This window comes from Manis pentadactyla, chromosome 18 (assembly GCF_030020395.1).
Source record: "Manis pentadactyla isolate mManPen7 chromosome 18, mManPen7.hap1, whole genome shotgun sequence".
In the NCBI taxonomy this organism is placed as follows: domain Eukaryota; kingdom Metazoa; phylum Chordata; class Mammalia; order Pholidota; family Manidae; genus Manis; species Manis pentadactyla.
The window spans coordinates 2,321,350-2,335,761 of NC_080036.1; positions in this window are offsets into that span (position 1 = coordinate 2,321,350).

Below are 14,412 nucleotides of genomic sequence, written 5' to 3' on the forward strand. Positions count from 1 at the left end.
CCTTCTGACGGCGTCCCAGAATCAAGTTCAAAAAGGTGCTTATACCTCTACTTAACTCTGATATTTTCCCGAGGGCCCCTGGAACCTGTCAGAGGAATTTTTTCTCCTCGTCGGGGAAAATATTTGGCTAATTTGGCCTATTTATCTGACTGACACACACACACACACACACACACACACACACACACACGCACGCACGCACGCACGCACGCACACATTTATTTATTTGTTTATTTATTTACCTGGAGAGCACTGCCAAAGGGAATGATGCTAAACTTTGTGACTGAATGTTCTGTGTCACAAAAATAATCCAAATTTCCTCATGTCCACTGTCTTAGGGTAAGCTCTCTCATCAGATCTTTAACCGTTGTCATTTGTCAGTCTTTTGTCATTTCTAGTCACTGTTTTATTACTCCTAAGCTAGTCAAGAGCTAGATTTCAGCAGAACAGGTATTAGTTACCTAGGACGACTACGTAAACTAAGGAAGATGATTTTGTGGCTTTTTGTTTCGAGTGTTGCCCATAAGCTGCCAACAGTTTAGTAAATGACTGCCTGTATAAGCAGAACTGAAACTTTATCTTTCTACCTGATCCCTCCAGAATTTAAAAACTCTCCGTGGCTATTTTGATACTTCCTGGCAGTCTGTTTATTTGCATGAGTTCAATAGGAATCTGCTTTCCCTGTAAGAGGACCCATTAAAAACACTGGTGATATTCGCAAGGCTTTGACTGGAATGGGATACCTGAGAGGCACGTGTGTAAACTCAGATAGGAACGGACAGCTTTAAGGAACTAAGGTAGACCTGACAAAAGCCAACAAAGCCCCTTGGAAGAACAGGCCTGGTACCTTGCTTATAGGGTTCCCAGCAGCCTGACGAGGTGACTGAGGAAGGTCACCTCCTGGCAGGTACGGGAACCTCAGGATGTCTCGGGGACCTGGAGAAGGGAGGAATTCACCCAAATCTACAGGTACTGCAGGCAAAACCCGATGGCGAGTCTGGCTTGGCTATCTGGCCTCACGGGGCCTTTGAAAGTTCCATCTGAAATTCCTTGTGAAAAGTGCCAGCAAAGCCCATTTAAAAAAGCCTACGTAATCGATTGCTCTTCTGGATGCGTTTATGCAAATAATCGAGCCAAAGATTAGTTATTTTCTAGGGGAGAGTAGTATCGTTTCAATCACGCGGCCTTTATCTGTACTACATCCTAGTACTAGTCATGGGGACATAAACTGAATTCAGAATTCTAGTTTCCCCAGAAAATATCTGGCTACGATTCTCCAGATGTGTTAGTTGTTGTTCTTCTCCCCCCATCATTTCTATTAAAGTTTCGCTCTTTCCGGTTCCCATATTCCACCACGCATTCTTCATCTCATCACGTTGGTCCTTCCGGAATGGAAGATCCAACTGCAGATGTTGCTATTTAACCTCATAACGCCATTGGTTCTACCTTGCCTAGAGGCCATAAAACTGCAAATAGTCATAGAAATGGAACCCGGAATAGAAGTGCCCGTCTTCCGAGGGCCTCCTCAACTGACCGCTGATGGAGACCTGACTGCGCCCTTTAGTGCACCCCTTCTCAGCATGAAGCAGCCAGAGCGGTCGTCGTCGCCCCCCTTTCCCTAGCAGCAGCTAGGGTCTCTATCTGTAGAGGGGGGAATGAGACAGGGACCCGTGGGCTTAGACAGAGTAGGGTGAGGGCCTCCGGAGAAAGCAAGGCAAGACATTCACGGTCGAAGCCATGTCACAATCCATGTCAAGTCCCTATCGAAACTCTGTGTTCAGCGGTATGCAGAGTCGAGGTCACACTAATTCTCTAGGGTCGAGACACTAGACTAGGAATGTAGACATCTTCAGTGAGATCAGTTCCAGGTCAGAAGGCCAGGAGCGACTCGGCCTTGAATGTTTTGAGCGTTCGGCAAAGGCATCTCAGCATAACCCGTGACTTCACTGTCAACAGCCCTGGCAGACAGACAGCAACCCAGCCGGCCCATCTTGAGGGCAGGGCAGCACAGGGCAGGTGGTGCAAGTCCACACCCTAAGCCCTCAATTCTCAAAAATCCTCCACTGCCTCTAAATCCCCTAGACAACACACCACCGCAGGCTCTCTTGTTCCCTCCTGGGGTGAGCCAAGAGCCCCTTCCGCCCAACCCCCCCCCCACCTCTCTCACTTTATTTCTAAACAAAGAAAGCCTCTCCCTGGCTCTCCTACCTTGGGTGTCTGTGAAACTCATTCTTGGACTTCACAAACAAGAACCCTGGCATCGTCAACTCAAAGAATCGGGTGGCCACTGGAAAGGCTTCCTAGCTTTCTCCACCTACGTTATCCTCCATGGGGTTCTTTCCCTCTGGGTACCTAGTTTCTCACTGTCCTTCAGGGTCAAGAAGACCCTTCACCAGAAAACTCCTAGGGGGTGCTGAATATCACCTTCCGATCTTGTCAAGTTGTGACTCCGAAACTACTCAGTCTTCTTTCTTTGAAAATATCTTGTCGGTTTCCAGCCAGGACAGAGGTGAAATATCTTTGGCACTATTGAAAAACACCCCATTGGGTGTAAGGAGTGGAACTCCCCAAAGAGGGTGCAGAGGACATGACCTTCCTAGGCTCCAGAGCCACTGGCAGAGACAGCAGCAGGGAAGAATGGACGCCCCACCCACCCTGCCATAGGTGCCAGGTAGGCAGAAAGCCAAGCCCAGGTGTAGGATGTTCTGAGAAACAATGAAAGAAAGAAAGAAGGGAGGGAGAGAGACAGAGACAGAGAAAGAAAGGAAGGAAGGAAGAAAGAAAGGAAGAAAGAAAGAAAGAGAAAGAAAGAAATGGTAAGAAGGCAGTGGCTATTCCTGGGAGACCAAGGCTCCTCCTTAACAAATATGTCTGGATTTGGAAAGGAAGAGACAGTGTTACTTCCCTGCCTTGCTTGGACCCTACAGACACAGATTCGGAAGAGCTGCTTCCGGCAAAGATGTGGGCTTCTGCCAGTCCTCCCAGGATGCTCTCTCTATCTACCGGCTCTGGTCCCTACCAGATTTCCCCTTGGTGGCCGTGGAAAGGAATAAAGTAGCAGTTGGAGTTACATTCAGCATTACAGTCCTTCCTTTCTCCCCCACACTGACTTCACATCTCCCCACCCCCATATTTTCTCCCCTCATACATATCCTCTCAAGGCTTATTTGTCATTCGCTTTTTGTAACGACGCTTTCTTCGAGGCTATGCTGGGATCTGGAAGACTTTGCTTAGATTCTAGTTGGAATGCTCCTCCTAGTGGCCAAAGTTCTTCTAGGTCGTCATTACCCTGAGGGCTGGCAGTGATTTTTCGGAGCCCTCGCTTTCAACCCGTGGGATTTTCTAACATATTTTGGTTCAGCTGTGTCTGGCCACCAATGGTGCTGTCACTCACTTTTCTGTCCCATCGGTCACAGGGTTTCCAACAGGATGGTTATGAAGCTAACTCCTCAGGACGTAAAATGAGCTGAGTATGATTTGGCTAGATAGTCACAGCCTCCAGACCCATGGTTTCTGGTGACGGAAGGTGGCGCGCCTGCTTAACTTTTTCAAGTTTCAAGGATTCTCCTCCCTGCTGCCCACTGACAAATCCAAAACTCTCTGGGGACCGACAGGGAGAGGGAGGAAGGGAGGGAGAGAGAGAGAGAGAGAGAGAGAGAGAGAGAGAGAGAGAGAGAGAGAGAGAGAGAGAGAGAGAGGAGAGATGTGGAGATGGATGTCAGAAGACATCAAAGGGCTTCGTGAGCCCTGACCGATGCGAGCCAGAAGGAGGGGACTGGACTGAGGCCTGGGACAGGGACAGGAGGAGTCTGCTTCACCAGCAGCAGCCGGGCCCGGTGAACGGGATCCCTGTGTCCGCCCGCCTCAAGAAACAGGGCATGTTTAGGAGGGTGCGGGGCCCGAAGGGGAGTTTGTGGGTTGGGGGGCCGGCCCACCCCCCCAACTCCCACCCCCCAAAAGCGTGTCCCAGGTGTTCCGGTTGCACACTGCACTTGCACGGGGGAAGCGTGGGGACCCGTTTCCAGGTGGTGTGTGTGTGTGTGTGATGTGTGAGGTCAAGGGGCTTTGGTGAAGATTGTCCCGCAGGTTGGTTTTGCTCGCTCGCTGGCTGGCTGGCTCGACCCCCGCCCCTGGCGTCTTTTTCCAGGAGGGCGTGGATGTCTGACCGCCCCGATCCCCTTGGGCAGGGAGGCAGTCGGTCAGGGCTTTCCTCCCTTGAGTGGCCTTGGCACACCTTTGCGGGTAGGGCGGGGGCGTTGTGTATTTTCCTCGGTCGGCTCTTGCCTCTGCCGCCACAAAGAATGGAAGGGCAGAGACACGGTAATGAAGCAGCAGACCAAACGTTTTATTGTAAGTGACTGAAAGAGAGGAAAAGTGCAGGCCACCTCAGGGAGGAGGGGCGCCCTCGCCCCGAGAGGTTTCCGTTTTATTGGAAGAGAGCAAGTGTACACTTGGAGAGAGGGGAGTGTGAGATAAAGTTTGAAGGCATGAGCTTAGAAAGTGCAGGCGACCTCAGAGAGAGGAGCGCACCTACGGTTTCAGAGTCGGGTTTTCGGTTTTTATTTCATAGGCTAGGCAGTGGACGATGATCAGGAATGCTGCGACCCCGGGCCGGTTGCGGACCGGCCAAAGTGCCCCCAGAATATTCATCTTTGTTCAGACATTAAGTTTCTTCCTCCCTCCCTCCCTCCTCCTCCTCCAGAAAATATACTTCGTTGATCCCTCTCCTGGGTAATCAGCTTCTGTGTGGAAACATATCAGTCAAGATGGTCTGCCTTGCCTCCAGTGGGGGCTGAGGCGCCATCGGTTTGATTAAAATGCAATCTTAGCTTTAAGACAGAATTCTTCCTGAAGAGGCTGGGCCTTTGGGCAGGTGCTCAAGTCAGTCTGACGCTGGTATGTGCTCACTGACACGAGGAAAGCACAGGCACAGGCTACGGCTGAGATGCTTTTCTTTGCCTGGGGAGTATTCACACTTCTAGGCCAACTTGCTCCTGGCCTTGGCGCTTTCTATCTTTTCACTGGTTTACTCTCTGGGGCCCTTCTAGTACGCTGACCGGCCTTCTTCTCTTTCCCGCCCGCTCCTCTCTGTGTTCCTGCCAAACACATGTGCCCGGAGTTCTGCTGGGTTCAGGCCGGTTTGGTTCGTGCGTCTGTCCATCGGCCGACATCACGACGAGGTCTCCGTGGGGTTGGAGCCTTTCCTTTATTCCTGTTTCCTGACAAGGCCGTCTGTGGCTGACTTTGCCTGTCCCTCCCTAAGTCTTTAGGAAGAGAAACGTGTCCTTACAAAGAACACCCACCGTGTGGTGGTATACATACACGTGGACTCACAGGTATAGGTGTCTATGGGTACACGGGCACGCACGCCTATGAACGCGTGAGCGTATGCATGCGTGCTTGCGTGTATGTGCGTGCTTACTCTTTTCTTTCAATGCCAGAGGAAAATGCTACTCCTTGTGCTTGTTCTTCTTCTTGCTCTTGTTGTTGTTGTTCTTGCTCTTCTTTTCTTTCTTCTTGGTGTCCTTTCTTACCTTCTTCTTTCTTCTTGTTCTTTACATCTTTTCTTCTTCTTCTATCTTCTACTTCTTTGCTGTTTTCTCTCTCTTCTTCTTCTTCCTGTTCTTCTGCCTCCTCTTTCTTCTTCTTCCTTCTTTTGCTTTTCTTTCTCTCTCTCTCTCTCATCCTTTCTCCTTCCCTTTTTCCCTCCCTTTCTCTTTCTCTGTTTTCTTCCACCCCCTTTCTCTTCTCTCTCTCTCTCTCTCTCTCTCTCTCTCTCTTCTGTTCCTCCCTCCCTCTCTTCTCCCTGCCTCCCTCCCTTCCTTCCTTTTCTTTGGGGTGGGGATATCATTAATGAAGAACTACATGAGGAGCATTATGTTTCCTAGGCTTCCCCCATCACCAAGTCCGCCCCCTCCCCCCCACCCCGACGGTCACTGTCCATCAGCGTAGTAAGATGCTACAGAATCACTACTTGTCTTCTCTGTGTTGTATGACCCTCGTGCCCCCCCACCCACATTATGTCTGCTAATAGTAATGCCTCCCCTTCCTCCCCCCCTTATCCCTCCCTTCCCACCCACCCTCCCCAGTCCCTTTCCCTTTGGTAACGAGTTACTCCATTCTTGGGTTCTGTGAGTCGACTGCTGTTTTGTTCCTTCAGTTTGTATTCTTTGTTCTTATACTCCACAGATGAGTGAGATCGTTTGATACTTGTCCTTTTCTGCCTGGCTTATTTCACTGAGCATAATACCCTCTAGCACCATTTCTTCTCATGGCCGAATAATAGTCCACTGTGTTTACATACCACATCTTCTTTATCCACTCATCTACGGATGGACGACTTAGGTTGCCTCCATTTCTTGGCTATTGTAGGTAGTGCTGCGATGAACATAGGGGTGCATCTGTCTTTTTTCAAACTGGGCCGCTGCGTTCTTAGGGTAAATTCCTAGGAGTGGAATTCCCGGGTCAAATGGTATTTCTATTTTGAGCTTTTGGAGGAACCCCCATACTGCTTCCCCCAATGGTGGAACTGATATACATCCCCACCGGCAGTGTAGGAGGGTTCCCCTTTCTCCACAACCTCGCCAGCCAACATTCGTTGTTGTTTGTCTTTTGGATGGTGGCGATCCTGACTGGTGTGAGGTGATAGCTCATTGTGGTTTTAAATGGCATTTCTCTGACGGTGATGAGCGATGTGGAGCGAGCATCTTTTCCTGTGTCTGTTGGCCATCTGATTTTCTTCTCTGGAGAAATGTCCGTTTCGATCCTGTGCCCGTTTTTTCATTGAATTATTTGCTTTCTGCCTGTTGAGGTGCGTGAGCTCTTAGTCTATTTTGGAGGTCAACCCTTTATCGGATCTGTCACCTACGACTATATTCTCTCATACTGTAGGATGCCTTTTTGTTCTATGGGTGGTGTCCTTTGCTGTACAGAAGCTTTTCAGCTTGGTATAGTCCCACTTGTTCATTTTTTTTTGCTTCTGTTTCCCTTGCCCCGGGGAGATAATGGTCATGGAGAAGTCGCTCATGTTTACGTCCAAGAGATTTTAGCCTAGTTTTTTTTTTTTGAGAGGGCACCTCTCCTATGTATTGATCAAATGGTTGTTAACAGCAATAAAATTCTGTGGAGGGGACTCGATGCTGAGGACCTATGGAGTGGAGGGAATGCACTTGTTTCCCTCAAGTTCGTTCAGAGAGATAATTTACTGTGCTATAATACAGACTTACTAAAATGCCCTCTTGAGGTACCGTGTCACGGAGCTGGTGCACAGTTTAGCTTCTTTTGCTCCTTCCTGCCTTAGCTCTCTCTCCTCATTAAGCAGCGTTGCAGGGAGAGGGCCACGTGGCCTGCCAGGTCAGTGAGAGCCCAAGTGGACCAAAAAAGAAGAGCATAAAAGTGATAACTTACCTACACGGCACGTTGGCTGTCACACCAGCTGCAGGTGAACTCAGTTCCAACTTGGCCTGCGCCGGAAAGGCGAGCTGAACGTGTGAGTCCTCCCAGGAGTTAGACCTCTTTCGAGTGTGGGTGAGAGAAGGATTCAGTCATTACACCGGTTCTGGAGGTAGGGGGACAAAACCGTGTAATGATGTCCCCGAGGACAGGGTCTCTGTGTCCCTCAGCTCACCTGCAGAAATCTGAGAGGTCCCAGAGGAGAGAGCTTGCAAACTGATGGCTGAAGCACTGTCTGTGATGTAAGGTGGAAGGTGAGCTCTCGATATTCAGGAGAGTTGAGGGTTTAGAAGCTGACAGGAGCAAAAGGAACGAAGAGGGGAAATGGACTGTTTGCACGTGTACGGTGACAGCCTGTCGAAAAATGTCTTTTTAATTTAGCGCACCTGCAAACCCACTCGATGACACACCCCTCGCTACCCCCAATTCCCACCCTGGCAGCCCCGACCCCCCTCAGTTTCCCGTTGTGACACAGATTCTGGAAACGGCTCTTTTCTCCACCATCTCCCTCCGAGTTCTCCCCCCCCCTACCATCCATCCAACCTCCTTAACCCAAGCCTTTCGCCAAAAACTGTTACTCGCGATACTGCCCTGGTTAAGAAGGTGGTTTCCTTTGGGATTTGAGCTCACAGCCTCTCTGGCTCACCGGCTTACACGGGGCGCTCTTTCCGAGCTTCCAAGAACTCGTTCTTACACCATCCCAAGGAACAGTCAAGTCTTCTCCCCGCCCCAAGGCGGGATCTGGGATTCCTAGACGGCTGCTTCTGCCCTAGATTTGTTGGGAACGCCATCTCCAACCACCACCGGAAGCTGAGCTTATCAGGGGTACGTATGGTCATGCCACGCTCTTCAAGTAAACCAAGTCTCGGTCATCTGTCGTCCTACCAAGTGTTGCACACGTGCTGCGTTGCTAATGCCGTCTGCTACGTGAATGCTGCTCTCTCTCGGGAGATCATCTTAGCATATATTCAGACGATAGCTGTTTCCGGGTTCAGCTCCGACCATTCTGGTCCTGAGAAGTTCCTATTTCACCTTTCCTCTTGCACTGGCTCTAGTTGTACGATTACGTCTGGCAGGGAACCGTCAGCATGTCTTCAGGAGCCTCAATATTTAAAGAATGGCCTTACAGAGAGTGTTTTGCTCACTGATCAGTGTTTATTTTTTATTTTTTATTCTTCTTATTTTTTTGAGAGGGCACCTCTCCTATGTGTCGATCGGATGGTTGTTAACAGCGGTAACATTCTGTGGAGGGGACTCGATGCGCAGTCATCCATCAAGCCCCAGCCTCATCCTCGAGGGTCTCCCATCTTCTGCAGCATGACGAACAAGGTGTTCCACGGTGACCTAGTTCTTACCCAGTGACTAAGTTCTTACCTGGTGAACGGTGGCTAAGGGCAGTCGTTATCACGGACGCGTTCGGTTTTGATCACGCCTGGTGAACTCTCAACCGTCCAGTCGGCTATGATGGTTTCGATTGATTTTTATACTCGATTTATATGTGAATCCCACATGTCTCTCCCTTCCTTACTTTTTATTTTCAGTTTTTAATAAAATGCTGAAGTGGTCGGTAGATGCAGGACGAAGGCAGGAGACATAGTTTAGTGCTGTCAGAGGGAGGGCGAATGTAGACGATCAGGTCTGTGCCTGTAGACTGAGTATTAATCCGAGCTAGACAAGGGGCACAGAACATCCACGGACGCAGAAGATTCCTCTCCAAACGGCGGGGGGTCGGGGGGTGGGGTGGGGGGGAGGCTCTAAGCCTCACCTCCGTGGATCCCCAGTTTCTCGCCTGATGGCGCCCCCCTGCGACCTGTGCCTGCCTTATAGGTTGTTCCTCCCGTGAGGAATCTTACCCGTCTCTGGCTAACCCGCCGCCGCCGTCTTCCGGGGCCATACGGGCAACTGTGAAGTCGGTGAGTGAGAGAGGAGCCGTATTCTTTGAAAGGGGTTATTAGCTTTTTGGCTTCTTTGCAGATGTGTGCCCTGTGGCTTCTGTGCCCGGCCTTTGTCTTGAGGTATCTTTACCGCTCGGAAAGGAGGACGCTACTCGGTGATTTTCGATATGAGGCACGGATTCTACGAAAGGGCTGTCATTAGGAAGGAAAGGAAGAAGAAAAGCTATAGAGGTATAGCAGACGGGAGAGAACACGGGAAGATGGATTCTCTCTCTGACATAACTTCTTGTAGAGTAACCTAAAAGCCTGTGTATGTAGGTTTTAGCAGACTGCGGCTGATCAGACGGCGAGTTCGCACCTTCACAGAATGGGAATACGGACACAGGGCGAAAGCAGACCTACGGTTACCGGCCCTGTCCGGTGAAACCCAGAAAACCAGCGAGGTACCTACCCCCTAGGCATTGGTGAAAACTTATCCATCACAGGATGGATATTGTCTAACTGCACGTGAACGGTTTGAGAGAAATCAGACGAATGAAAGAAAACACACGGCGCATCCCTGGGAACGGTCCACATCCCATTATGTTCTTTTCACGGTAGATAGTCTACAGTCTCACGACTTTGGAGCGCTGCGGCTTGCACTCCTCCTGATTGTGGGTTGAGTTCCGACAATAGCGATGCAGTCAAGTCCGTTGTTGGACTGTACGCACGGGCCCGCTTAGATACCTCCTTCTTCCTTCCTTCCAACGGCGAGGCCAGGAAGCGGCGGGATGAAGGCAGCGACAGCTGCCACGGCGCCGCCAGGATCTTTGTTGAGGTTTTCTGACGATCCGCTTCTGGAATGACTCTCGCAGAGGAGGACGTTGACGGTGGAAGTTTTCTTCATGTCGTATCTTAATTCGTTTTCTGGGTAGGTAGCCAAATTAGGCTCTGATCCTCGGTATGCACACAAACCGACCCCTTTGCCCGCACTTGGTTATGACCTTTATACCGTGGTGAGGAACCTATTGGCGACCGCCACCGGGGAACTGCCTTTCTATTTATTTACTTTTCTAAGAGGACGAAATAGTATCCGAAACCTGTACTTCAGGGTGGGTGGCCATTTCTGACGGTATTCCTTCTTCCTAGGCGAGAGCGTGGGATGGGATGAGTTTCCGTTGGTGGGTGTCCTCCTTCCTCCCTTTGTGTTTACCCTCACGTGCGGGTGGGTGGGTGGGTGGGAGCCCCGGGGCGGCCCGGGATCGGATGGATGGGGGACCTTCACGGCGGCCGGTGGCGAGCTCTCGCCGGCCCTGCGATCCGGATCCGTCCCGCTGACGGACCGACCGGCGCCGGTTGTCGGGCGCCACCTGCCGGCCGCTTTTATGCGGCCTGTTCCCTCTCGAGCTGCGGTGACACCGGGCAAGGGACAGGACGTGGCCACGGTTCCCCGAGGCGGACTTCCAGGAGGACGCGGGTAGCGGGCGCTGCAGGCCCGGTCGTGCCGGGACGCCGGCGCGCTCTGCGCTCGCCGGAGACTGGGGCCGCGGATTCGCTTTCTCGGGTGGTGACTGTCGCCACGCACGCTCGGTCGCTCCCTTGGTGGCCTGGGCCCTGGGAGGCCGCCCGAACGGGTCGACTAGCAGCCAGCGCCGGTGTCCCTCCGCCCGCGGGGACCCACTCACCTACCCACCCGCCGGCCGACCGAGACGGCTGCGGCGGAGAGGGAGACGTAGACGCAGGAGGGAGGAGAGAGAGAGAGAGAGGTGGTCGCGCGCTGTGCCGCGCCGCCCTTTCTGTTCCTTCTCCGTGGCCAGGCCCTCCTCCGTGCGTGTCACACGTCTGCCCGGGCCTCCGCCCCGCCCCGCCCCGCCCCGCTCCGCTCGCTCGGCTCGGCGTCCGGCTCCGGAGGTGGGGCTGGGCCCCGTGGCGTACGGGGTGGTCCTCGTGGGGCTCCAGGGGCCTGCCCGCGGTCCCTCGTGTGGGATCCGTTCGTTGTAGGCGCTCACGTTTGGGGGAGAGGGATACGGCCCCTTGCCCCTCCATTCCGTATGTGTGGAAGGACCGGCCCGGCCCGGCCGGCCCGGCATTGTTTCCTTTCTTTTACACAAGTCTCGTCTCTTTGAAGGCCTCCCCTCCCGCCGACTTATCTCCCGGATGTGGGGACCGACCGGCGGCTGGGAAAGGGAAGGGTGATCGCGATCCCGATCCCGATCCCGACCCCGACTCCGCTGCCGCTGCCGCGTGTCCCCGGGCCTCCCTGCTGTCACCCACCGACCCGCGCCCCGCCGACTGTCTGACCCCTCCCCCTCCCCCTCCCCCTCCCCTCCCCCTCCCTTTCCCGCAAGCCCACTTCAACCTCCCAACCCCCCCCAAGGGTCGACCAGATGGCCCCGGGAGCCCTGGAGCCCTGGTGACAGTGGTGTGATGCTGGGGGGATTGGGCCCGGTGGGGACAGGCCACGCGCTCGTCATGGGGGGACCCCGCTGTCCGTGGGGTGGCCCTGTGATTCCTCTCTCGAGAGGCGGTCCGATTGTACCTGCAGAGAGGTGCTGACACCCTGTCACTCGGTGCTGGTCGCTGAGGGACTCTGGGACCTCTCTTGGACGTGCGTGGCACGGCTCCGGGCTTCTTGAGCGTGTGCGGCCGAATAGATGCCCGGCTCCGCTCCTGCATTCCCTGAGGTCGCCACCCGCGTGTGCCTGTGCGCTGGCTCTTGTCGCGTGCGCCCAGGGAGGTCCCGATCTGGGTGCGCACCCTCACGGTGCCTGGTGACCCAAGGGCGGCGGGGGAGGAGGAGACGTGCGCGTGCGCGCGTGTCCGGGTCCTCTTGTCCTGCGTGGTGCTCTCCCCGCCTGCCTGCGGTTGTGTCGTGATGGACTCCCCCACGACCCACCCTGGAGGCTCTGTGCCTCGTGTGTTGGGCGCTTGTCTGGCGTGGGGTCCTCTCGACTGCACCGACTCCGGGGGAAGCAGGCCCCGTCGTCGTTTCCTGGCCTCGGCGGGCTGCCCTCCTCCCACACGCGGCGGGGGCGTCGTCCCCGTGTGCTCCTGATCGATGTGGCGATCTCGCGCTCTCCTGGGCCGGGCCTGAACCGCGCCGGAGCGAGGGACAGACGTTCGGAGCGAACGGGACTGCTCTTCTCGCTGTGCGCGCGCGGGGCCCCTCGCCTCCTGCCCTGTCCCCGCGCACGCCCCCATCTGCTGCTGGGCTGCGTGGTGTGGGTGAGAAAGGAAGAGAGGCCAGGGGCGTGCGGAGTCCGGCCCGATCTCGTCCTCCCGCCCTCTGCCTCACGGCGTGGGCGGGCCCGGGGTCCCTGGACGCAGCGGACACCCTCGCGTTGGCCTGTGGGCCGTGTCCTGGCGGGCGGGCCTCTCTCCCGTGGTAGGGGAGGGAGGCCGCCACGCCGCCACGCGGCGAGCCCTTCTCCCGGGTCCCGCCGGCGTGTGTTGCTCGGTCCTCTTGTGGTGCTCCTGGAGCGCTCCAGGTCGCCCGTCAGGTGCCTGAGGCCGAGTGGCGGTGTCGTTCCCTTCCCCCAGCAAGCTTCCCCTGCTCGGCTTGCTGCCGCGGTGGAGTGGAGTGAGTGGAGTTGTGAGTGCCTTGCAGAAGTTCCCGTGAACGAGTGGGGGGTCGAGGCGGTAAGGGAGGCACGCCCGGCCCGTGCCCCTCCCCGACCACACACCGTGGGGGTGTGTTGGGGGGAAGGGGGTTTTGTGCGGCCCGGGGATAGGGTGCCTCGTCGGTCCCGCTCGCGTGCCGCGGGGGGGCCGACTCCGTCGGGCGCCGTCCCCGTCGGGGCTGGTGCGCTGGCGAGACGCGTGGGCGTGTGACTGCTGCGGTGGGCCGAGCCAAGGACGCGGGGGTGCCGTGGCCGTCTTGGCCAGGCTACCGTCTCACTGGCTCCTTTTGTTAGCTCTCTGGCGTGCTTTGTTTGATGAGTTGCCGCTGTGCGCCTCCAGTGGCACGCGAGAACAGGGAGGCAAAAGGGCGAGCCTGAGGCCCACAGGCACAAGCTCGTGGCCCCCAGCCGTGAGTGACCGCTCATGCCGTCGGCCTGTGCTGCTTTTTTTTTTTCTTTTTTCCCCACTATTTTATTTTTTTTTTGTTTTTACCCCTACCGCAGACCCCCCCGCCTCCACGTCTCCTCACTCCACGCCCTCGTGAGCAAAAGCCACCGACACCGCCTTGGCCCTTCTCGTGTCAGGCCGGCGCGTGTGTGGGTCCGAGCCGTGGTGCTCTGGTGGGTCAGGGAGCGATACGCCCTCGGTGAGAAAAGCCTTCTCTAGCGATCCGAGAGGGTGCCTTGGGGTACCGGACCCCCCAGCCGCTGCCCCTCCTTTTCTGCGCGTAGTGGGCAGAGCTCCCTGCCACCCCCCGTGGTGAGGGAGTCCGCCGGCCTCCACCCCTACCTACCGCAGGTGGGGGTGGAGCTGGGCGCCGCTCTTTGCCTACCGCGGCCCGCGCCTCCCCCTTGGGAATCGGGGGAGGGTCCCGCGGGCCTTGGCCGGGCGTCCGGCACGCGTGGAGGCAGGCGCGGTGGTGTGGTGCAAGGAGGAAGGAAGGACGGGGCCCGGGTCCCCGAGCCTCCGCCCCACCCCGCTGCGAGCGGCTCCGCGTCCCGAGCTGCAACGGGCAGCAGCGGTGCTTTCGGCAGGTACGTGGTGTAATAAGCAGGAGCCGCCTCGCTCGGGGGCGTCTCCCTGGGGCCGCGGTCCTGGAGTGGGCCCGCCCGGATGGGTGGAGAGAAGACGGGCAGGGCGGCGAGTAAGGCCCGGCACTCGCCGCCCTGCTGCTGCTGCTGCTGCTGCTGCAGTGGGCGCTTCACATGAGAACCCAGGGCCCTTGCCCTCGTGGTGGTTGGGATCTGTCCGGCGGGAGCCTCGGAGGGGGCTGCTGGCATCCTGGGCGGTGCGGGACCGCCCTCGTGCGTGGGGCGGTGGGATCCCGCGCCCGCTTTACCCGGTCGCCCGGCCGTGCCCCGAGGCCCCCGTCTGGACTTGTGCCCGCTCCGCCCTTGGTGTGAACGCGCACCCCCACGACCCGCCTCCCCGTCGCCACCGGCAGTGCCGAGCCGCCTCCGCAGAT